At 36.2% G+C, this 26,482-nt stretch overlaps 1 long non-coding RNA gene across 1 annotated transcript in view; it reads left to right on the top strand.

Annotated features, from left to right (window-relative positions):
• Nucleotides 1–631: 631 nt before the first annotated feature.
• Nucleotides 632–26,482, top strand: part of LOC138154013 (uncharacterized) — a 90,165-nt gene continuing 64,314 nt past the window's right edge. The window contains exons 1-2 of the long non-coding RNA XR_011166531.1: nt 632–704; nt 6,959–7,019. This is a non-coding gene — a long non-coding RNA (uncharacterized lncRNA). The remainder of the gene's footprint in view (nt 705–6,958; nt 7,020–26,482) is intronic.

The following is a 26,482-nucleotide window of genomic DNA, read 5'->3' as shown; positions in this document are numbered from 1 at the left end:
AGATGCTAAGTGACTTGTCCAAAACCATACAATTAGTATATAAATGTCTGAAGCAAGATCTGAAGCTAGGTCTTATACCGATTCCAGTGCTGTTACCCATATTTCATAGTCTCTAGCTTTGAAATAATTAAAAAATGAATTATAGAGAGGAAAAATATAGACCAATTCTTTAAGGAGAAATATATAATTTAATCATCAGTAAATATAAAGTTCAAGATCAGAACCATTGATGGCTGGAAGTAGAGATAAAAAGCAGGCCTATTTTCCTAGGGCATTGGGTACAAGGGAGCTATTGATCATGTTATACTCTCTTATCTTAAATAGTATTTGTATTCACCTTTAAACAGAACCAAAGATCACAGCCCAAGTATCTGATTTCAGCCCAACCTGAGCACTGTAAGAAACTCCTATAAGCTGCACAGAAACATTATCATGGCCATACTAAACTGTAAACCTGAAATAAAGGAATGAGTCTTTGAAATGTTTTCTACAAAAATTTCCCCAAACTACTGTGGTTGTCTGGGAAGGACATCCTGATGTATCTTGGATTTTAACAAGTGGCACTCAGATACATACAATATCCTCTCCCAGAAAATTGAATAGTCTTGATATTTTTTCTTTTTTTGATTCTAAGAAAGGAATTGTGCTGAGAATGAAGAATTTGGGCTAAATGGAGCTATGAAAACAGAATGAGAGAAAAAAAGGTAAGAATTTATTTTGGACAGTGCATCATGCATAAGCAAAATTAAACACATTTCTTTAACTTGAACATGGGCTGCTGTGTGTCCAGGAGAGCTAATAATCAAAATTTAAATTGGAGAAAATGCCACTTCTATTCAGTGGTGGGTAAGGATAAAATAGAAATGATGTATATAGGTCTTTGGAAGGCGGTAAGAGGGTGGAAGCTGCTGGATGATGTCAGATTCCCTTTCCTAGCAGCAGCTTACTTCCCCCCCCCCCCAAGGCCATTTAGTTACTGAGGGAAATTTCCATACCAGGCAGTCATTTCTCAGGGAGACTGTGAGCATTCTTGGATTTTCCAGATGGATTGTTTTAGGTCAAAGGACAGGTCCAGGGTTGTTCACACTTATGTTTTGGCTCCAAGCATGTAGCAGAAATTTCTTGTCCATTTTGTGATGCCAAACGAAAGCTCTTCTCACTTCTGTCAGTCTGTGGATATGAAAACCAGGAAAAGCAAAGTACAGTATTCCCAGGACACATGTACACAAATGTACACTGAGCCAAAAAAAGCATACTAATTGCAAACAAATTGCTTTGTTTTCCTATTTTCACTCTCCAAAAACAAACAAATCCCACAAACCTTAATTTGTTTCAGAATGCACATTTCAAGCTGACAATGCTTTAAAAAAAATGAGTTCATGTAAAAGACAAAAGCAGGTGCATGTAATCACTCCATCTGAAAATTGTTTTCCAATTAAAATGGTGGTCAAAATGTTGGCTAAAAATGAGATTTGTAAGATACTTTAGAGCTGAAATTAGCTTGAGAGGTCACTGGGGACATCCTCTGCTCATTGTATATGTGCACAAATTCTACCATAGACTGTATTTAAAATCTCCAGAGATATTCTACAGGAATTTAAAAAATTGTTAAGTGAATTCACACAATATATGTATATATGCACAGATATTTACAATTCTTATCTAACATCATATTCCACAAACAAAAGGATGATCTGATATCAGTTTTTTTTACAAACATAATAAACTCAAATTTTCTATATATCCTCTTCACTTAGATCTCTCTCTTATTTTTCATAGCATGATGTGCCTTTTGTGTCTTCTATTTTTATTGTGATGATTCCACAACCAATTACCATGACTTTTCTTTTTTCTTTTTTTTTTTGCTTTTTGGAGAGCAATTGGGGTTAAGTGACTTGCCCAAGGTCACATGGCTAGTTTTTGTTTTAAGTGTCTGAGGCTGGATTTGCAATCAGGTCCTCCTGACTCCAGGGCTCGTGCTCTGTTCACTGTGCCACCTAGCCTCCCCCCTTTACCATGACTTTTAATACTATTTGGATAACTGTTTATAATATTTAACTTCCTTTGTATACTTTCTTGTCTTATTGTATCTCTTCATATATATCTAGCATGTATCAAGGTTTTACTCAACCATCACTCTGTTTACTAATCTGTCAGAGCTGGAGGGAACCTTAGACTTCTTCCAGTACAACATCCATCCTTGCCTGCTCCCTTGCCCCAACTCCCATTATGGAGAAACTGATGACCAGAAGGTAAAGTGACTTACTTCTCCAAGGTCATTTAGTGAGTTAACATTAGATGTCATCTTATTATCCTTTCCTCATTGGACCAATTTCCTGCAGTGGTGTTGTTGCCCTTCTTTGTTGTGCTATACAATGTAAATTTTCGAGAGCTTTCCACAAAATGTCTCATTTGCGAATATTGTGAAGCAAGAGTTGACTAGAATGTGGGAGCTTTTCCAAAGTATACTAAAATGTTTTGATCAAAGAGACCAGTAGGACAGCCCCAAGAGAATGGTGAAACCCAAAATGGGATCAATCTGTCTCCATTAAGAGACTGAATTGGATTGAATTAGATTGAATTGAAAGTGATAGGAGACAAAACAATACCCCAAAGAATCTCTGAATTCCTGTGAAATAAACAGGCCCCAGGATTTGGAATACAGCTTTTGGACATTGGCTAGGAAAAGGAAAAGGAAGAGGTATGGCCCCTTATTGACCCCTTTCTTTGAGTGGGCATAGTGGATATTCTTCAGAATGGAAATGGTGGTAAGGGAAACCATTTCTCTACTACAAGGCCTACAGTTCCTTTAGCATTAAATTCCTTAATAAATTAAAGCCTAGGGTACAATAGTTGTTTCCAACTTTTTCCTCATCCAAAGACAGAGATTTTTCCAAGGAGACTGTCTTCCTTGTAGGCACACAATCCTCTGAGGTCTAATAAGCCCCAAGGCAGTTGTAACTTTGATGTTAGTCACTCCCTAAGTGGGACTCCAAGATAATTTACTCATTGGAGAACACATGATACTTTACAGAATCGCGAGTGTTATATCTTCAGTGACAGTCACAGTCCTCTTTTCATTGCCTATTTCTTCTTACTAGAGGCTAGAGAACTGTTTCTTTGCCTTCAGAGCAGCTGCTATTTAGTATTGCATGGATGGTTACCTCTGTAATGTGGACACACATGATGCTGCCTTATTACTTCAGATTACTCCTTGCTTGTGCCTCCCCTGTAGAGAGTGAATCCTCAGCAAATAATCCCTTTAGCTTTAAAATCATCCTTCCAATTGATATCAGTATTTTATATTAGTCTGATGACTAGACAAAAAGAGGTAAAAATCCTATTGTATGGAACCCTGATAGGACTATACCTAAAGTGTTGTGTTCATTTCTGCAAGCCACATTTTAGGAAAGACATTTATAAATTGTACTGCATCTATAGAAAGCCAGCCAAGATGGCAAGTAGACTCAAAACCATGCTGGATAAATTAGTAAGGGAAAACTTAACAATGAGATCAATCTAAAAGTATAATAGCCTGCTTTGGGAGGTAGTATACTCCTCCCTTCACTAAAAGCCCTCAAGGGAAGGTTGGATGACCACTTGTTGGAGATCATATATTTGACTTGATTCTAGGGCCAGTGCTTTATGAACTGCACCACCTAGCTGCCCCAATCAAATATTTATTCTGTCCATATTTATACATCTATTGGTTATCTTCCTAGATACACCTGAAAGCAGAGAAGGTTTCATTTTTGTCTTTTCATTTCTATCACAGTGCCACACACATAGCAAATGCTTTTTGATTGCCTCATTCCTGTTCGGATATCACTTGGACTGGGTGGTATCAAATGTCCTTACAACTCTAAAATATGTTCATGTGAGAACCCCTGGAGGGGAAAGTAGAATTTGTTGTTTTTTGGTTGTTTTGGGCATGTCCAACTCTTTGTGACCCCATGTGGGGTTTTCTTGTCAAGATTTTTGAACGGTTTGCCATTTTCTTCTCCAGATCATTTAACAGATAAAGAACTGAGGCAAACAAAGTTGAGTGACTTTTCCTGAGTCCCATAGATAGTAAGTGTCTGAGGTCGGATTTGAGCTCATGAGGATGTATATTCCTGACTCCAGGCCTATCACTCTATCCACTGCCATGCCTAGCTGCCCCTGAAGTAGAATATTGTAACATAGTATTCAATAGACCACCTGGACACAAGGAAGAATTAGACAAAGAGTTCTGGAAAAAGGTCACAATCTCTGCATTTGGACATGATGTAGTAGTGATAAAGGATTTAGACTTTCCTGAAACAATGTAGTCACTTAATAAATTTGATTTATTGAGTCAGTGGCCTAAAACTAGAGTGAAAGTTCAAGAAGACACATAAATTATTCTGAGGATAGAGAAAAATGAGAGCCGTCTAAAGAGACTAATGTGGTACCATCAACGTATGAATAAATAAATATATTTGTGTGTCTATATACATACACAGCTATTTTAAATCATAGACATAGAAGCTAAAAAAAGACATATAATAACCTATACTGAATTGCTTATCTTTCCAGTAAGGGTGGGTGACAAGGGAGGAAGGGAATGAATCTGGAATTCAAAGTTTTAAAATCAAATGTTTAAATATATATATATATATATATATATACACACACACACACACATATATGTATATGTATATATATATATATACATATATATATATACTATTTTAATATTATTTTACATGTAACTGGGAAATAAGATATAGAGGCACTGGGGCATAGAGATCCACCGTGCCCTGTTGGAAAGATGGAAAGGGTATGGGAGAAGATATGGGAGAGAGCAGATTGAAGGAGGGGATATCCAGTGGGATTGCTATTTTGGTGTGGTGGGTAGGGGAAAAACGGGGAGAAAATTTGTAACTCAAAATCTTGCAGAAAAGAATGATGTAAACTAGAAGTTAATAAAACATTTGATAAAAAAATAAAATTAAAAAAGACATGCATAGGCAGTGGACATTACAGAAGTGTAACAATTTTGTAGAAATAATGTCATGAGTACTGAAGTTTAGAAATGGACTGGAGATGTACTTGGATGTCAACTGAAATTGACTCAAACAGAAATGACGTTCTCAACTACTGGAAATTTAAACTTGAGGTCAGAGAAGAGAAGGGAAAAAGCTGACAGGTTCCCCTTGTAAGTCCTTGCCTTTGAAGTCACTCCCTCAGCTCCATGAGTGATAAACTAGTTGTGTTTAGAAATAGCTAGTAAGTAATAGGACCTCCAAAGCCCCAGTAGCTGTTAAAACCAACAGAGGACTCAGATGATTTGGTGAGGAGACGCCAAGGAATTGGTGGCTTATTCCAGAGTGTTGGTGGTTGCACTGGGGAGGTTTGGTAATATACGTTTAAAAAGAACCATCGAGGAATTTTTTCTAATTATTCTGAATCTTACAAATACAAAAAACCAAATGAAGACTTTCCTATATGCAAAGTAGAACAGGAAAAAAAAAGGCTCATATATGCAAGCACCACTGTTTATTCTAAATACTTTAGAAATATCCAATTTGATCTTTAAAAAACCCTAGGACATAGTTGCTATTATTATGCCCATTCTACAATTAAAGAAGCTGAGACAAACAGAGGTTAAGAGACTTGCCTAAGGTAACACAGCTACTAACTGTCTGAGGCTCGCTTCACTCAGTATCAGTTTTCAGGACTTCTTAGATTTCTCTGAAACTTTATTTCATAATTTCTTATGGCATAAAAATATTCCATAATGTTCATATACAATAATTTATTCATCCATATCTCACTTGATGGAAACCTAATAGTTTCCAGGTTTTTTGCCATAACTAAAAGAGTTGCTATTAATATTTTGTGCATATATATGTATGTTTGTATATATATATACACACATATATATATATATCTGATCTCATTATCAAGGTTCTGTTTTCTTTCAATTGCATGTAATGCTGCAACAGTTTCAGATAGTATTTACCAAATTAAAAGTCTTAATTTATTAATTATTAAATACAAATGTAATTATACATTTTAATTTATTTTATACTTTTAAGTGTTTTTTAATAGAAGGATTGCTAAGCTTTCTCAAAAGTCTCTTTTTACATCTATTGATATAAATCTACAACCTTGATTTTTTAAATTAATATGATCTATTATAACTATAGTTTTTCTAATATAAAGCCAACCTTGAATTTCTGGTATAAATCCTATGTGACCATAAAAGTATAATCTTTTTGGCATGTTGTTATAACCTCTTTGCAAATATCCTATTTGAATTTTTGTCTTAATATTCATTAAAGATATTGTTATATAATTTATATTTATATAATTTTTGGAATATTATATTTTAGGAATTTTATGTCTATTTATATTAATAATTTAGAAATTTTAGCACAAAATGATTTTTCTATTTTTCCTTTTATTTCTCCCTTCATATTACATTACCTTGAAAATAGTTTTTGTTTTGACTAATGCCTCCCTAAGTCTACCTTCTGTTTTAATCCCTCTCTCCCTGTCCCTACTCAATTCCCTGTTGAAATTAATGTTTGTGTGTGTTTGTGTGTGTGTGTGTATGTGTGTGTGTGTGTATACACAAAATCTTTCTGAGTATATATTTAGTCCTCCTTTGTGGAGATCAAATGGAAGTTATATTTGTATGTAGGCCACTCCCTCCACCGTGTTTATATATTTTTCTTGTACACCTTGGTTATGTGAAATCAGTTCTACCCCCTCCTCTCCCATTCTTTCCTAGTATTTTTCTTTTTTCCTTATCTATTAATTTTTCTTAAGATTACAAAAATGCTTTTATATACTCTGTCTTACTTGCTATTTTTTTTGTCTCTTACAATTTCACATTTCTTTTTCCTTCCCCAGATCTCACATGTTCTTGAAAATGGCTCTTTGGTACTTGACCTTTTTATTTCCTTACAGTATGTTTTCTTTGTCCTAGAAACTATGGATTTGGGCTATGATGTTCCTGGGAGTTTTCATGATGGGGTTTCTTTCAGGAGGTGAGTTGTGGATTATTTTTATTTACACCTTGCCCTCTGGATACAAAAGCTTTGAGTAATTTTCATTTGTGATTTCATGAAAGGTAGTCATATATTATCTCTTCTATCTACACACACACATACATATACACATACATACATACACACACATATATTTGCATTCATTTTTCCAGTCTCACTTCCTAAATTAAGAGTGCTAGGCCTGTGTTCTGTGCCTTCTCACACTATTAGAAGGGGTGGGTCAGGTTCTGTTTAATCCTTACCTCATTATTTATGTTCCTTCTGCAGGTTTCCACTTGGTATGTCTATGTGCATAATGCTGGTAGACTTCAGATACCTGTTCACTGCTACTCCTTATCAGGGAACTAGAAAGTCTTTTGTTCCTTTTAAGGCTTCTTTGATTAGGATACTAGGCATCCCCTATCCCCTGAGTCTATCTTGATCAGAGTGCTTGGTGGGTCTTTTGTCTTGCCCAGGGATTCCTTGTTCAGGGTGCTGGATAGTCTCTGTCCACAGTGAGGCTTCTTTGACCAGGGTGTTATATGGTCCCTTAACTCCTTGGGATTTCCCCTACAAGGCACTTGGGTGGTCTTCTGTCATTCCTGAGACTTTCTTCAATTAGGGTGCTGGGTGGTCTTCTATTCTCCCCTGGGACTTCCCACAGATTATTTTTTTGTTCCTCTTCTCCTTAGGTTTTTCCCTATCAGGTCCCTGGGTAGTCTCTGTACTCCCTAGAGACCTTTTCTACCACTGTAAGGATTTCTCCTCTAGTGTCTTCAGCTTCTGGCTATGTTCTTGTATAGCTCTGGGTTGGATAAAAGAACTTACTTAAGTTTCTCCATAATTTTTTGTGGGGACATCATTATTCAATCTGTTGCTCCTTTGAGTTCATTGCTGGAGTATAAGAAAGAATTGGACTCCTCTGTGGCCTATCACACAGTTATCTTAATTAGAGTGCCCCAAGTAATCTTTTTTTGACCTTGTGCTATCCAGCATTAGTTAGATGGATGCATAGATGGCATGTTTGTCAAATCAGGATTTTTTTAAAAACTCTGGACTGACCAAATATAATGAGTTAAGTATTCTTTAAGATGAATACATAATATAAAATGTGGTTGGAATAGATGTAAAGTTATATATACTCCTTTGAGTTAAAAAAAAAAAAAAGAAACCTGCACAAATATAGGATGGGAGAGGAAATGTCTAGGTAACAGTTCAGGTGAAAAAGAACTTTCAGTTCTAGTATATGCACACTTAATATAAATCACCCCTTGATGCAGAAGCCAAAAATATTCCCTAGTACATGCAGATAAACATAATATCCAGATGAGAGTTCTGCTGCATTCTGTTCTGGTTGTAGTGTTTCTGGTGTATGGCATTCAATTTGAGGTGTCACATTGACACATTAGTGGAATGCAACACAGGATACACTATAGCCAGATGTTGGAGGTAGGAAGGGTGAAGTGGGTTCAGGTTTTATCCTGCTACTTTTTAGTATCCCCGAAGGAACCCGAATTGCGCAATCATTTATACCACATTAGTAAAATAGCGTGAACACAGAGGAGGGTGACAGGTAGTAAGGGTATCGAAAACACGTCATAATTAATAAGCATTAGATGAAGGAACTAGGCATGTTTAACCTTGAGGAGAAATGACTTATACAGTAGCTATTTTCTAAGGACTATTATGTGAAAGAGTATTGACTTTTTTTTTTGCTTACATTAGAGGGTAGAAGTAAGAGAAATGGTCAAAAGTAGCAGAAACAGATTCTAGCACCTCAAAAGGAATGAGTTCAATTTCTAATAAATTGAAATATCATCCCTACTTGGAATGTGACTCCTTGTTAAGGCAGTAAATTCTTATGAAGTATGCTATAGAGAGAATTCTTCTTTGGAGAATAGGGGAGGAGGAATCAGAGTAGAGCACCTCTTGTATCCCTTTTTTACTTTCAGATTATATGATTCTATAATCCAAGAAACTGTAGAATGCATGGTAGCCACACTCTGGTAAAACCATTTTAGTAGATAGACTAATTGAGGTTGAGGTTTGACAGACCTCAAACCCATAGGTGAGCGAGGGGATGTCTACCTAAGCATGTGAAGACTTGCCTGGCAGAATGGGCCAATGAGAACAATTTGTCCCAATGGCCATGAAGGCAACTGAAGCAGGCACGGAGGACCACTCAGGGCTCGGTCAGGCAGCATTATCCACTGTATCCCAAATCGTCACCTTTGTCCTGCCACTGGACTTTGATGACTCTGGAAGAGAATGAGACTGATGAGTTTGTGAAACTCTGCCTCACATGCAAATCATCTCCTGTCTTATCATGATGTTATTGGTCCGCTTTGAAAATGAAGGACAAATAACATGATTCTATGATTAGGCAAACAACATCTGCCATCCTGCTTCATCTTTAGCTTCTAATCAGCTGTACTCTAGTGATCATGAACCTTTGCTAATTATTCACAGGTCTCCATGGCAGTTTGTGTGTCTGATATTTGAAACTGTTCTTATTATAATAGTTTTGTCAGTGACAGAGCTTTTTGGGCCTTCCCACTCTGTGCCCATACAGTGCTCATAATATTATGTCTTCTGTAATATATTTTTCCCCTACTGTGCACTGTGCACCCTCAAGGCTCATCTATACTTTTCTCTTCATCACAACTGTATGCCCCATTGAATTTAGCTGATTGTCTTTATCCTTGTAACTCACTGGTAGTTCTCAGTATTGCCTTCCTCCCCCTCATTCTCTTTGCCAATATTAGTGAATTCACTGAAAAATTGCCAGGTCAGCTGCTTGCATAGAGGTTGTGCTCACCACTACATTACAATGGACTTACAGCACATTCAAGTAAACATAATAAATCCTCTTACTGTTCATATCTGAGGACCTGTGCGCTTTGGATTTTTTTTAAAGGAAATAAACAAGCTCAGATGAATGCATTGAGGCCATAGCAGTATTTTAACATTATTAAAAATCCAACAGATTTGTCTTCTATCTACAAAGCTAAGCCAAGTTGCATTCCTCAGGCCTCAAGACATCAATTTTAAGCAACATTACCAAAAAAATGTTTAAAAAGCTGAGGCTCAATTACAGAATGACTCATGTTAAGCTCCAAAGAAGGACCATAAGATTTAGAGCTAGAAGGGACCATAGAGATCATTGACGTCAGCCCCTGACTTATATAGATGAGGCGACTGAAGCCCAACAGGTTAAGTGATTTGCCCAAGGTCTCACTTTAAAGAGATGAGTCAATAGTATGACATAGCATCCTAAAACACTCATATAACACTTGGGAGAATGAAGAGAATCATGGTAAAGGAGGTAAAAGACTTAATGATGCCTTCCCTGCTCAAACCCCATCTAAAGTGTTTTATTAATGTTTTGTAAATGGCAGAGCTGTGATTGAAAACTAGGACTCCTGATTATGAATCCAATGCTTTCCCTAGAATAAAACAAAGATATGTACACATCATTTTCTGGCTATTGCCTCTGATTTGTCATTTCTTTGTTCAAAATAATTTTACTGTTGACTCTAAGAATTGTTTTAGAATTTAAAACAAAGTTAATCTATTTGCTTTAAATTATTTGAATTTTAAGGAGATCCATTTCATATAAATGTAGTCATGATCTGGATAATTCAGGAACCAAAATTATTTGGTAGCTTTGCTTCTCTTTATAAGTGGCAAGTCAACTTACCTCTGTATCCAAGCTCTTCAAAAGTATCTTTTAAGCTATTTCATATCCCTCCCACCCCCATATCCTTTATTCCCCTTACTTCCTCTTCTTTGCCCTCCTCCAAGAGAAATATCTGATCTTTTCAAATTTCTACCTCTGAGTTATTTCCTCATATCTTGGAACCAGAGATGTGCATGTAAAAAGAAAAAATAAATGTACCCACAACACACTTTTTAGTTTAATTTGCATTAATCAACAAAGCAATGAATCTAACTCTCATTTGTAGTATTTGAAGATTCTGGGGTCTAAATGCTCAAAATGAAAATTTGATAATTGGCTCTTAAAGGCTGGCATGAGTTTGCTCTAGCATACCTTTACCTGGACCATGTAACTATGTGTATCTCTGATAATCTCCCTTTCATTATTCAGAGATCTTGGAAATCTCATCTTTTTCATAAATTTGTCCTTTGACTAGGTGACCAAGTAGTGCAGGGAAATAGGCAGCTTTGGTAAGAAGAGTAGACCTTTCGGCTTTAAGCAATAGACTTTTATGGTCAAGTAGGAGAAGAGACAATTCCAGGTTCATGCTGCCCTTCTACCTATACTTGATTTGTTCTGTGAGCCTGAACCTTGAGACACCTCATCTCTTGTGTTCCTTGTCTGGGTGACCTGATACTGACCTCCAGTGTTCATAAGCATGCCTGCTTTTTGTACTTGAATGCTAATTCCTGATTCCTTCCTATTTGTGATTCTAGTTTTGGTGTTGTTGACTAAGTTCTGTATTTCCAACTCTTGGTTAGCTAAGGCAGATTAACAGGAAAGCAGTGTTGTACCTCTTTTTAAGATACAAAAGAGCCACCTTCATGCTTTTTCTTCATTATCAGCTCAGGGAATTCATTTAACTTTTAAGTTGAAACTTCTTTTCCTGGCTTCAAGACCCACCTCAACCAAGGCTCATTTGATCTTGATAGACTGATCTCACATTTTTGTTATCTACATTTTCTCTGATTCTCCCAAACAGGACCACTCTTTACATCCATCTATACTATTCTACTCCTCATATGCCTTTGCTCTTTTTGGTTCCTATAACAAGAAGGTCCTCCCTTCCCCTTTTTACCTGCTCAACTTCTATATATCTTTAAAGCCAAGTTCAAATGAGGCATTTTCCATGAAGCCTTCTCTGAAAGGCCCTCAAACTAATGATCTTCTTCTGAGACTTCCTGTGTGTCTCTACCTTGAATGCATTCAGGATATAATATTCTGTATCATGGATAATCATATATGTACTTCTAAATCTCCTACTAAAATTGCAAGGTACATGAGGTAAAAAATAATTTTTTATATAAGCTTTTTAACTGTCCCCAAAAAATAGCAAAGTCTCTTGCATAGAGCAGATACAGTAATTGTATGTGAAATGAAAGAATAAATGAACGAATACCAAGTACATATTTGCATAATTGGTATGCTAGCTAAATATTTTGTCTTTATGTACTTTGCCTTTATGTCTCTGATGAACACAAAGACCCAAGCTTCGGGGACAATAACTCACTATTTAATGAAAACTTCTGGGAAAACTGAAAAATAATATAGCAGAAATGAGGTATAGATCATAATTTTCACTATATACTAAGATAAGGTCAAAATGGGTACATTATTTAGACATTAAGTGTGATACTACAAGCAACTTAAGGAACCATGGAATACTTTGTCAGTTCTATGGAAAATGGAAGAATTTATAACCAAACAAAAGATGGAGAGGATTATGGGATATAAAAAGGATAACTTAAATTATATCAAATTTAAAAGTTTTTGAACAAAGAAAAGCAATGTAACCAAGATTAGAAAGAAAGCAGAAAACTGGGGAATTTTTTTTTACAGCAAATGACTCTGAAGGAGACCTTATTTCTCAAATTTATAGAGAATTGAGACAAATTTATAAGAATACAAGTAATTCCCCAGTTGATAAATGGTTACATGATATGAACAGGCAGTTTTCTGGTGAACAAATCAAAGCTATCTATAGCCATATAAAAATTCTCTAAATTACTATAGATTATAGAAATGCAAATTAAAACAACTCTGAGGTGCCACCTGATACCCAATAGATTGGCTAATATGACAGAAAAGGAAAATGGTAAATGTTGGAAGGGAATGTGGGAAAACTTGGACATTAATACACTGTTGGAAAATTTGTGATCCAAGCCGTAATTATTTCAAAGGGGCTATAAAACCATATATCCCTTTGGTCCCGCAATACCATTACTAGGTCTTTATCCCAAAGAGAATAAAAAATGGGGAAATTACCTACTTGTACATACATATTTATAGCCACTCTTTTTATGGTGGCAAAGATTTGGAAATTGAGGAAATGTCTATTGATTGAGGAATGGCTGAACAAATTATATTCTGTGATTGTAACAGAATACTACCGGGTTTCCCTGATAATAAGACCTATCCCGAAAATAAGCCCTCCCCTTACTGTGTAAGGTTTCTCTAAAATAAGCGCTCCCCCGAAAATAAGCCCTATTGAGATCCCCTGCGCTACATGCTACATTACGGTACCCTCTGTATGCACCGCCCTCCCCCTCCCCCCCGAGCTCGGAGCTGCATCCAATCAGAGCTGCAGCAGTGAGCGCGTCATCCTGTTCTTCCCCAGTGATTTGCTTATTGAATAAAGGTACATTTTTTTGTTCACATTTACCTGTTTATTAAAATTGCTGTCAATGTTCATTAAAATAAGCCCTCCCCTGAAAAATAAGCCCTCTGGTGTTTTTCTGTCCAAAAAAAATAATAAGACAGTGTCTTATTATCGGGGAAACACGGTATTGTGCTATAAGAAATGAGCAGAATGATTTCAGAAAGTCTCAAAAGACTTACACAAACTGATGCAAACTAAGGTGAGCAGAACCATTAGAAAATTTTAAGCAGTAGTAACAATATTGAATTATAGTCAACTCTGAATGAGTTAGCTATTCTCAGCAGTACAATAATTGAAGACAATTTCAAAGAACTCATGAGGAAAAATACTATCTCCAGAGAAAGAACTGTGGAGTCTGAATGCATATTGAAACATACTACTTTCACTTACCTTTTTTCATGGTCTTTTTGTTTTTGCTTCTATGTTTTCTTTCCTAACATGACTAATATGGAAATATGTTTTACTTGATTACACATACATAGTACATATCAAATTGCTTACTGTCTCAGGGAGGGAAAGTTGAGGGAAGAGAGAGAATCTAGAACTCCATATTTAATTATTTCTCTGAAACATGCTGGCTGGGGTACCCTGGGAAAGGCACTGATCCTCTTAGCTCCCCAGGGAATTTTCTAAGACTAGACATTGCACAGACAACATGTAGCTCTACTATGGAAGGGGTAGTTTTTCACCCAGAGTTTCCTACAATAATGAAACCATAGGTCCAAGCAAACAAAACAATCCTTAAGTTCCCAATGCAGATCTAAATTAAACAAAACAACAACATGGATGTTAAAACAACAAAATCAAGAAAGAGAACATCACTCAGTAGAACCCAGGAGCTCCTCAGATGACATGCCTCAAAGGCCAGGTGTGAGAAGAGTAAAGAATAAATATTGATGTCATATCTACTATGTGCCAGGCACTGTGCTAAGTGCTTTACAAATATTATGTAACTTGATTTTTACAACAACCCTGAGAGGTAGGTGCTATTATTTTCCCTCTTTTATAATTGAGAAAACTGTGGCAACAGAGATTAAGTGACTTGCCCAGGATCACACAGTCTGAAATCAAATTTGAACTCAGATCTTTTTGACTCCAGGCCCAGTGCTCTATCTTATGTAGCAATGTCATTAGCCATTTTAACAATCAATCAATCAATCCAAGTTTTTTAAAAAAAGTCATTAGAGCCATTTGACCAATGATGGTTGGAAAAGTGACTGAGATCCAACATTTGGTTCAGAATGGATGCCCCAGGCATCTCTGAACTAGTTAGATTTTTCAGTTTCCAGTTAAGTTTTGAGTTTATAGACACATCCTCTAACAATTCCACAGAAGCAGTCATCACTTTCACTTCATTATTGATGCAGCTTCTCAGCTAGTGAAGTTGTGCTGAACTAAATGACATGTTAGCATATACCAGGACAGAGTTATAATAAATAGGTCATGAGGCATTACAAGTGTAAAAGAATCCCATTCTGGTAAAAATGGGTCAGTTCAGTCATTCCTTCACCATGGGTTCTTACATTATAATCTCAAAGCTAGACATTATTTATAAAAAAAAAAACCTGAGTTAAGATTTTAATTTCAGTATAAACCAACCCCCCAAAGGTAATGATTTTTCTAGGGTATGTTGAACTTGCAATGTGATAAACGATTTCTTCTTCTTACGTTTTGCACCAGCATCAGAAATTTGTTACTTCAATTTATCATTAGTCTCCTTTCTGTCAATGCAGACTTTTTCTTTGCTCCACTGATATTTCCTATTCCCACTTCCAGCCATGGCTTAAAAGCATTATGACGTTGGGGCCCACCCTCCTCCAAAATGAAAAAGAAAATATCCTGAAAATAGCTAATCTATCCTCCTTCCTTGTGAACAGATTCCAGAGACTGAACATCCACTGCTGTTTATTCTAACTTGTTTTTTCCTCTGTTGCTCACAAATCAAAAAGAAAACCAATCCTTAAAAAATAGAGCTGTCTAAAACATATGCTTCCTGTCTCTATCCAGATGAGTACCTGAGAAAACAGGTCCCTGAACAGTGCTCTCTTTTTCTCCTTAGGAAGAATGACTCAGGCTTACAAAAAAGGATGAGTCAATTTCCTGTTTGTATATCTCAGAGAGATGCCTAAAATTGGCACCTCAGATTTATCATCAAAACCAACCTGATCAAATGCAGAAAGTGATAATAGTGGTAGTAACAGTCATTTGGCTGATATTGTTGAGCTTATTATCCTTGAAAAGAAGATATGCCTTCACTGGTAGAAATTGAGTATCATAGAAGTAATGGAACTCAACATCTTTCCAAACTTTTAGAGGATTATAGCCTGCTTTTTTGGCAGCTAGCAGATGCAGTTGATGGAGTATGGGACTTAGAGTCAAGAAGACCCGAGTTTGAATCCTGCTTCCTACTCTTACTAGCTGTGTGACCCTGAACAAGTCACTTAACCTCTCATTCTCAGCATCCTTACCTAAAAAATGGGGATGCTACTTCATTGCTAGGTCTATGGACAGAATGATATAATATATGTAAAATGAATTAGAAACCTTAAAATGAGACATAAATGTTAGTTATTATTTTCATTAGCTGTTATTTATTTTTCAGTCACATAGTATGTTTGTATGGTGTAATTTTCCCCCTTCTTTGGAAATTTTATCCATGCTTCTCTTTCACCTAGAGGCAAATTCCTCTGATTTTGCCTTCTTTATGGTGTGAATGGGATGCCCTGGACAGATTTATTGAACAAGTTCGTCTCCCTGCAGCCACTGGGTCAATGTCCTTGCCTCTGGGCACCATTAATCACTGTCAATTTGTTTGGCTACTGGAAACCTTCCAACATGCTGTGAGTCCATCTTATACCTAATGCATATTATAGCAAAGGTACTTTACTTCATACACGTCTTCATACATCCTAAAAACTGCATGTTGATCACATTTTTGCAGAACAAATTGTAGATCAAAAGCACTTCAGGAACTCATTAATTAAAAGAACATTTCAGTCAATACTATTGGAAGGGTATATGTTCATTCACAATAACATTGTTCTCTCTATTACCCCATGTACAGTTTATCTATTTTGTAAATTCAGATTCGCATATTTTACTTTAATGAACTTTCTCAGAATGAATAACATCTATATTTTTATAATATGTACAGATGTATGTGTGTATAGATACCCATGAATACACACACATATACATATGCATATGTGTGTACATATACATATATCTATATGCATACATGTGTATGTATATATATGCCATATTCCTACCATAATTTCTTTTTATGTATTGTCTTCCTCCTTAAGCATGAGAGCTCCTTAAGGACAGGGACTATCTTAAACCTTTCTTTGTATCCCTAGCACTTATCACAGTGACTGGAACATAGTTGGTGCTTAACAAATGTTTTTTGACTATTATTGACATATATATGTATATATATATATATATAATGCATACCATAACTAGATATGTATAAATATATAGTTATATAATATACTATATAGATTGAGTAGTTTAAATGTGAGCATAAGTCAACTGAAATTAAAATAGAAGAGGAAGTCATATGGACATGAGGTTCCTCTCATACTGGGAATAATTAGCAATGATATTTTAATTCTTTGGGTCCATACTGATAAAAAATACTTTACCAACTATAGTGTTAGGATGCTAATTTGTATTTTATAATTACAAAATTCCTGATCCTCATAAAACCCTTTGAGATCAGTAGTGCAAACATTATTATTCCCATTTTATAGATGAAGGAACAGACTCAGAGAGTTTACTTAATTTGTTCAAGCTCACATAGAAGTAAGTGGCAGAAATGATAGTCAAACCCTGGTTTTCCAATTCCAAGTCCAAAGGTCTTTCCTCTTCTTTTCAGGGGCATACTGAGATATGTCTATTGAACATCTGTCTGTGAGAAGAGGTGTGTGGGATGTTTGGGGAGGATGAACCCCTCTGGAGTGAGGGCTTGCTGAGTTATTTTCAGGGCTGCTCATCCATCTCTTTTTCACCTGTTATTTGACTCTCCCCTGTGGCTCTAAGAGTATGAGAAATGCTTCCTTTGGACCCTTACTTTATTATGATCAGTATTAATCATTTTGATAGGATCGCATAGGGGTAGTGATTTGAAGTTCTGTATATTGGGCCCCAAAGCTGTGAACTCCAGATTATTCATTCACTTGCTTAATCATAGGAAGCTAACTAGAGGCCCTCCACTCTTGTTTTTCCTTATTATTGTGACAAAGCCTAAAATGGTGGAAATGACTCAGTTACATGGAAACTTCCCCAATTGATGTTTGTACCTCCGAACTACTCTCTCTTTTCCAATATGAGCAGGTGATCATCTTACGACCATCTTTTGATCACTTAGTCAGTGAAGATGTCCCATGGTTAGCCCAACTTGAAACCCTTCTGCTGATATACTATTTCTAACTGATGAATTATGTTTTTGGCTCCCAAAGCAATGTCTATTAACCAATGGGATTCTGTATTTTGTGTAGCCCCTCTAGAGTATTCAAGGATCAAATCTGGTATTAAGCCTTATGAAAATACAACCCTGGAAGAAGGGAGCATCTCACATCATGAGGAAGATTTGAGGTCCACTTCATTTGAGGGGACCACGGACCTTAATAAGGGTTGACTCAGTGATCTGCCTTGGTTGTTTTTCTTGCAGACTGAGCAATTATAATCCTCACAGGAGGCTATAGCAGGTTCAGTGGCTACAGTCTGGTAAAACCATCTTGGCAGTTGAACTAAACCAGGTTGATGGCCTCAAACCCATCTATGAGTTAGGGCAATGTCTGCCACCAGCATGTAAAGACTTCCCCTGGTGGAATGGGTAGATGAGAAAAATTTGTTCCAATGACGATGAAGGCAGCTGATGTAGGTACTGTGATGTGCTTAGAGTTTGGTCAGACATCAAAAATGTCCAAGTCACCCACTTCATTGTAGGACATCACCAGTCATGGTGACTTTGGTATTGTCATTGGAATTCAATAACTCTGGAAGAGAGAGAGGCCTACAACTTTGTACAATTCTGTCTCACTTAACTCCGATTCATGCACAAGTCAAAGCATCATTTTGTCATGTCATTGGTCCTCTTAAAAATGAAGGATGAACAACAACAGCTATATGTGAGACCTTTGGGAAATAAAATAAGTCTAAGACAGTGCCTGTCCTCTGGGTTCTTATAGTTTATTGAGTAAATTAGATATAAACAAGTGACAGTTAAACAGCAAAAGACATAATAGTTCAAGACTATAGTACAAGAGACCCTAAGCAGCAATATATAGCTAAATATCAAATGAATGTGAATGTGAATGTATCTAGACAAAAATTGCCATAGGAATTCAGAAAAAATAGAGGTCATATATAAATTATAATCTCCTTAAGGTCAGGAACCTTATCTTATGCATCTTTGTAGTAGGCCTAGCACAGTGTCCTGTATATAAGTACTCAATACACATTTGCTGAAGTTAACAAAAAATCGAATTAACTTCAGACTGGGGAAAACTTTGTAGAAGAGCTTTAGAAGATGAAAAAATGAAACCTGTGGGATATTATCTAAGTTTTAAAGGATTTGTCATAATTAAATTGTGTATGTGTGTGTGCATGCGCGTGCACCACACATGCATTTGAGGTTGGTTGAATGAATGGCTTGAGCAAAAATACTTAATGTCATTCCTGTTGCCATTGCCTTTCTTTTAAACTTGGAATGTTCCTAATCCTTCCTTTGCACATGTTCTGGCAGATGTCTTCCTCAAAGATCTTGTTTTCCTTCCTTCTTTGCCTTCTTGAACAGAGATGAAATCTCTCCACTACTAATCTGTTCTCTTCTACCCAAAACTCCCACATGCCTGAGATAGAATTCATTCTCATTGTGGACTCTCCTCTCCCCTGAACTATTATGATTGACCTTGAAGTGCCCTACTCTGTGCAACATGATGATCATGCTATCATTTCCAATGTATTCCCAAGTTTATCCCTTAGCCCCTTCTAGGCTCAATTCCCTTCTTTATCTTCTGCAGTCTGACTTCCAACCTTATAATTCAATTGAAATTTATCTCACCAAAGTTACGAATGACCTATTAATTGTTCAATATAATCTTATATATATTCAATATAATCAATTTCAATCTTCATCTTTCTTGGCTTCCTTGAAGCTTTTGACAGTGTTAATCACCCACTTTTCCTTGATACTCTCTTTCTTTTTGGTTTTCATGGCATTGTTTTCTCAGTTCTCCTATTTCTTTGACTATTTGTTCTCAATCTCCTTTGCTATTGATTCATCTAGAACACGTCCATTAACTCTAGATAATCTTCTAGACTCTGTCCTGAATTCTCTTCTCTTCTTATTTTAACCTTTTTTAGATTCATGATCTCATCAGTTCTTATGGGTTCAATTATCACCCCTAGTTTCCCAGATCTATATGTCCAATCCTAGCTTCTTTGAAAAACTTGCTCTCTATCACCAACTACCCCTTGGACATTTTGAACTGGATGTCCACAGAAAAACTCCAAATACTATAAATAGACTCATTAACTTTTCCCCAAAAACCTTCTTTCTTCCAAAGTTTCCTGCTATTATTGAGAGCACTCTCATCCTTCCGGTTACCCCATTTATAATCTCATTGTTATTTCTTACTCACTCCACATACCAATCTATTGCCAAGCCTTGCTGCTCCTATTTTGACACCATCCCTGGTATATATTCCCTTCTTTGCACTTTCACTGCTGTCACCCTGGTATAGGCCTTCATCACCTCACATCCTGACTATTGTAATTGTCTTTTGCTTGTTCTCCCTGTCTCAGAGTATTCTCCCTATTCCAATCCATCATCAGTTGAGATGCCTAAATTATTTTTGCCCAATTATGTGCTTTTTCAATGACTGTTCCCCATGCCTACAATGTCCTTTCTTCCTTTTTTTTGTCTCCTGGCTTCCCTGACTTTCTTCAAGACTCAGCTCACAACAATAAACATAATCCATACATTCTCAACCTATGCTGGGTCTTGGAGCATCCCCGTGGCCTTGAGGTCTCATGTGGACCTCTAGGTCCTCAAGTGTAGCCTTTTGACTGAATCCCACACTTCAAAGAAGAAATCCCCTTAATAAAAGGTTTTGTTCTGTAAAGCTTGGACTAAGTCAATAGGCTGTACCCAAGGACCTAGAAGGCCACCTGTGGCTTTGAATCTACAAGTTCCCTACCCCTGAATACTTGCACATGACAAACTTTAAAAAAAAAAGTAGAGGAAGCAAGGATTTTACCTCATTCCTAAGGTCCAGGTGCTGAGCCAAGGCAACTATCCATCACTGGTGCCCAGAATATTCCTTTGGAGCTCACTCCTCCAATTTTTCACTTTCTTCTTTGATTTTGGCTCCCAGCATTGATAATTATTTTACAGAATTTCTGATTGGGATAGGATCTCAGGTACCATCTATTTCAACCCACACCTGTATAATAATCTCTACAACTTGCTAGACAAATGATTATCTTGCCTCTGACTGAAAATTTTCAGGGACAGAGACCCTAGTACTTCCTGAGGCAGGCCATTCCCCTTTGGGACCATTCTCATTGTTATCAAAGTTTTCCTGATATGAAGACAAGATCTGCCTCTTTACAACTCCCTCCTATTTATCCTAGTATTGTCTTCCAGCCAAACAGAATAAATTTAACTCCTGTTCTAGGCAACAACTCCTTAAATCCTTGAAGACAGCAGTTATCACCCCGCTCCCCTCCAAATAATATGTAGGGGAACAATGGTCTTTGTGCTATGTTGTACAAGGACAATTTTCAACACAAGCATTTAGTGAAGGCCTCCATGCTTTCTCTTTGTAAAGGGAACTGGGAGCTATAAATATATTCACACTATTAAAGGACTTACGATGTTTTCAGTTTATAAAGTGGTGCATCAACAGAATTGTTCATTGGTCCTGAAAAGGCTTTTGTCATTGCCATGTAAGTGGTCACAAATGGTTAGCATGTTTGATTCAACAACTTTTTTGGTCTCTGAACTGCCCCAGTCACCTAAAAGAACTTCAAACAAAATTAGGAATGTGTTAGAGGCAGCTCAAATTAGCTCAAGAAATGCTGGTTATGAAATTTTTGGTCTAAGCATTTGTAGCTCAGAAATAGGCACAAATTGAGGCTTGATTATTCTTTTTATTGTCTAGATTCAAGAAATTGATAGAGAAATATTAATAATGCAAATTAAACTTAAACGTGTGTCCTGCATACATTTTTTTTTCTAGAGAGCTGGTTCTTAAACATTTAAAAATTCTCTGTTGAATAGACTTAGTTCTTGTTTATAATTGACCTAGCATGAAACAATCCTTCAATGGCTGGGGTTTGAGAAGATAGGATGTACTCCAGTAACATTTACTGATTAATTACAGTCAAGTATGTGAGACTACAAACACCTAGGAAGCTCAGTATAATACTACTGGACATTTCTGGGACATATAATGAAGTAATTTCAGTTTCTTTTGCAGTTTTTCTATGTTTTCTGTGTTTTCTCTCCCCTTTTCAGTTTTTCTTTTCCTTCCTCCTTTTCTTCATTTGCAACAGGTATGCAGCATTCTGAGCTACCTCAGGTCTCAATTGTCAGAGAAAAGTGATCAGATAAATTAATTCACATTAACAGATTAGTGATTTATGGCATACTTCCTTCCAAGGAAGTTTGCATTTGAAAATAGGATTAAGGTTAGACTAAAGGACCTCTGAGCTTCTTTTAAGTTCTGATATTATGATTCAAAGGCTTTAAGGTAAATTTTAACTCAAAGGAATGAATCTCCAAGGAAAAAAATGGATTTGATATTTGGGTGGAGTTTGGGGTTTTTTGTTTGTTTTGTTTTGAAGAAGACTTTATCAGCACTCCTCTAATCACAACATAGGTGACTGACTCCCTACTTTATTTACATGTAAGACAAGCCTTGTTATTATTTTTTTTTATAAAGCAATTGGGGTTAAGTAACTTGCTCAAGGTTACACGGCCAGGTGTTTCTGGGTGGGTGCTAAGTGTCTGAGCCCGGGATTCGATCTCCAGGTCTTCTCAACACTGGAGCCGGTGCTCTTACTCGCTGTGCTACCTGGCCGCCCCAAGCCTTGTTATTTCATGGAGAAATTTGACATATGGCAAGCCCATATTCCATGTAAATATAGTTACAATAGAGGTGAAAGAAAAGCAACCTCAGAAGATGGTCACACAACCGAAATTCTGAATATAGCATTACCATGGGGACTACAAGGTGTTATGGTGTCACATATATTTTCTGGATATTATCATTCCAAAGGAAAATTTCCATGTAATAATTGGTAAGGAATTGTATATAATATTACAGAGAATATGTACATGAAACCATCCTAGATATCCCTAGTATGGAAGTATAGAGGAACCCAACATTAAATTGACAAAACTCACACGAATATTGGAATGAACGAATAATAAGCACAGTGTAATATGACTGATAAAAAACATCTGTGATAAATGGTGAGAATTCTGAAGCATGAGGATACCACTTGTCCTATTTCATAGCATTCCTAGTAGAGGTATTAAATTTTATTATATTCATAATCAGGACAGAATGGTTCAGTGACTAAGGACTTTGAATCAGGAAAATGTGGGTTTAAATCTTGCCTCAGAAACTTGTTAGATGTATGTTCTTGGTTAATCATTTAACCTATCTTAGCTTCACCTTCTTCCTCTATAAAATGGGGATAAAAGTTATGACCACCTTGAAGAGTTGTTGTGGGGATCAATTGAGATGATATATGTGAAGCACTTTTTAAAACCTTAAAGTACTATACAAATTCCAGCTATTATTATGACAGTAATATCATATTGTATTATATGCTGTCAGCCACACAAGACTGAGAGACTAAATTTAGAGTGATGAGGAATTAGAGTCTTAACAAAACTGTATAATAGTATGTGTTAAACGTGTATCTTTGCTCCTACTAAGAGTTGGTTTTATTAACCCAGTAAAGGCACAACTATAGGAGCTGTGGCTACAAGGAAAAGAGAATGAGCCTTCAAGCCTTCAAAGAAATGCATTCTATTAGTTATACCTTATCCATCTGATCAAGGCATTCTGGACCCTACCAGGTCAAGTGAGAGACTCCTTATTCAAAGAGTATTTCTGAATCAGCAACTAAAGAACTTAGAAAATTAAGGGATAGACCAGAGTTATGAATGCTAATAGAAAATAGAGTTTTGATGCATTTTTTTGCATATACAAAGAAAGAATAGTATACACCAGTGACAATTAGAATTCAAAGTGATGTTCAGGCTTACTTTAAATGTCAACTAATACAGTGGTGCTGATGGAAAGATACACACACACATACACACACCCCCATCCAACCAACAAATGAATTCCTGCTGTTTCTTAACATGCTAAAATTCTTTAAGTAGGATTCTTTAAGCACACGGTGGTTGTGGTGGAGAGTGAAGCCAGTTTACAACACATTCATAGCCTCATATAATTAAAATGGCTCAAATGAAGCCTGGGACCCAGAAAAAGGTGCTCATTTTCTTCTGTTCATTAATTGTGCTAGATATATAGGCAAGATATCATCAGAAAAAAAGGCTTTTATGTTTTTATTTTAGTGATTGGAATGTTTTTGTGCACTACAGAACATGAGGGATTGGGAAGGATGAGGTACACTCCAGGACAATTAGAGGGTAGCAGACTAAGAAAGTGCAGAGATGACTTGAAATACACACCAGGGTTGGGAGTACTAACATGGATGAGTTCATGATCCCACTAATGTATCAAAGTAACCACTGAAAGTACTCTATGAGTAGCAAAACAACAACAAAATATGGTGACATAAATTATTGTTATTATTACTACCAGATCTGTAATTTGATCATTGGAGGGAACTCCAGAGGAGGAATTTTTAGCAGTGTATACCAGCACCTGCTTTGAAACTTATATTCTTGAGAGAAAAGTTTGAAAGTTCAAGTCATTTGCCTAAGACCAGTCAATGGATGGCAGAGACAACACTTAATCTCGGGTCTTCCTGATTACAAATCCAACACTCTATCCATTACACAAAGCAGACTATATGATGTATGACTAATAATATGAAAATCAATGACACATTATAATCATTTATCAGGTAATAAGATAATAAATTTAGTGCTTGAAGGAACACTGGAATGCAATCTTGTCACTTCACAGATGAAGAAACTAAGATGCAGGGCAACAAAGTGATTTGCTGAAGATAGGAAGTGGCATGTATAGGATGTGAACCAAGATCCTTTGGTTTTTAATCCAAGTGCCTGCTAGAGATTTTCTTGTGCTTTAAAAAAAGAAGAGTGATCTAGAAAAATGTAGCTGTGGTCTACATACTACCTAGAAGAATGGATGAATGACAAAGACTCCTCATGGCTGAAATGAGAAAAATACAGCAGACTGAACAATGAACTTAGAACACATCATAAAGATTTATTCTAGAACTGATATTATACAGATTCAGGTTTGCATTTTATGATACATTTTAAACTTTCAAATAGATGTTGTCATAGAGAGTAACTCAGGACCCAAGTACGAGAGTCTTTCATTATTCACTTAGCACCACAAAACTACTTAGAATTGGTAGAAGATCTGGATAGGTATGGCATAGAAGAGAACCAAAATTACTATTAAAATATCACATTTTACATATTCTTTTTAAATTTATCAAGTTCTTAGTAACAATATAATTTTAAACTTTTAAATAAGAATAAAAATGCCATTTTTTTCTTTCTTAGTATAGTATTTACTTCAGGCCAATAAAGACTTTCTAATAAATCATCTTCCAAACATGCACTACTATGTCTTTACTATATCTTTTAAATAAGAGGGATAACACATGCTTTAAAATTTTTTATTTTGTATGAAATACAAAATGTATGAAAATGTATGTATGTATGAAAATCACAGCACAATGCCAATTGTAGCATTGTTCTATGATCTAGATCATATTTCTGATATTTTGAAAGAAGAAAAAGAGACATAATACACCTTTGCTTTTGGAAGGTGCCTCAAAAACACAAAAAAACCTTCTCTGAAATCTTTATCTGCAGTATTTCTTTTCATTTTTTTTAGTTATGGCATTCAGTTGGTTCTTCCATCACTGTACAGATTCAATGGACTTTCTTTTCCTGATTATGACTAGAGAAACTAGCATAGTGAAGGATGGCTGTACTCAGAGTCAGAATGAACTATTTCAAATATTTACTAGCCACATGACTTTGGGCTACTTAACCTTTCTGAGCCTTGATGTTATCTAAAAATGGGAGATACTCAGAATACCTACCTCACATAATAGTTACTGTGTGGATCAGTTGAGATGCTGCAGGTCAAGTGCTTCACAAACCTTAAAGTGTCAGGTTAATGTTGACTTCTATTGTTATACCTGTCCTTTCACATAAAATTTTAGCCCTGTATTAACATTTCTATTTATACAAGACTTTTTAAAATTGATCTGAGGAAGGAATGATATAACCCAAACATGGTCAACCATCAATGATCATTGTAGTATACCCACTTGTGGACTTTGCTTTTAGACTGGCCCTCCCTGGCACACAGAATATGCCTAGGTCATTATCTCCATTGCTGAGGGGGCAGCAAGCATTCAATAAATATTTTATGATTTGTCTAAGCAGAATAAATCTAAAATAAATTTAAATTATTCAAATTCATTGTTATCTCCTATTCAGATAATCTCTATCATTCCTTTTCTTTAAAGAAGACATTAAATAGAGAGAACATGGTATAGTGGATGGAGAGATGGTCTCAGCTTTTGGAAGAACTATGCCTTATAATAAGCCTAGGTGACTCTGTAAGTCTATATGTTGTACATGAGGTACTGATCTGCATTGGTAGAGTTTTCTGAATTACAACTCCCTAAGGAGGAAATGGAGAAAGAGTAGAAATATGAGGAAAAGGAGGAGGAGAAGGACAATAAGAAGGAGAAAGAGAAGGAGAAGGAGGAGGAGGAAAAGGAGAAGAAGAAGAAGAAGAAGAAGAAGAAGAAGAAGAAGAAGAAGAAGAAGAAGAAGAAGAAGAAGAAGAAGAAGAAGAAGAAGAAGAAGAA

This window comes from Petaurus breviceps, unplaced genomic scaffold (genome assembly GCF_028583685.1).
Source record: "Petaurus breviceps papuanus isolate PSGF00001 unplaced genomic scaffold, PetGlider_PUasm1.0 151, whole genome shotgun sequence".
Classification (NCBI taxonomy): domain Eukaryota; kingdom Metazoa; phylum Chordata; class Mammalia; order Diprotodontia; family Petauridae; genus Petaurus; species Petaurus breviceps.
The sequence above is the reverse complement of the archived record's forward strand: the minus strand, read 5'-3'. Positions and strand labels throughout refer to the sequence as shown.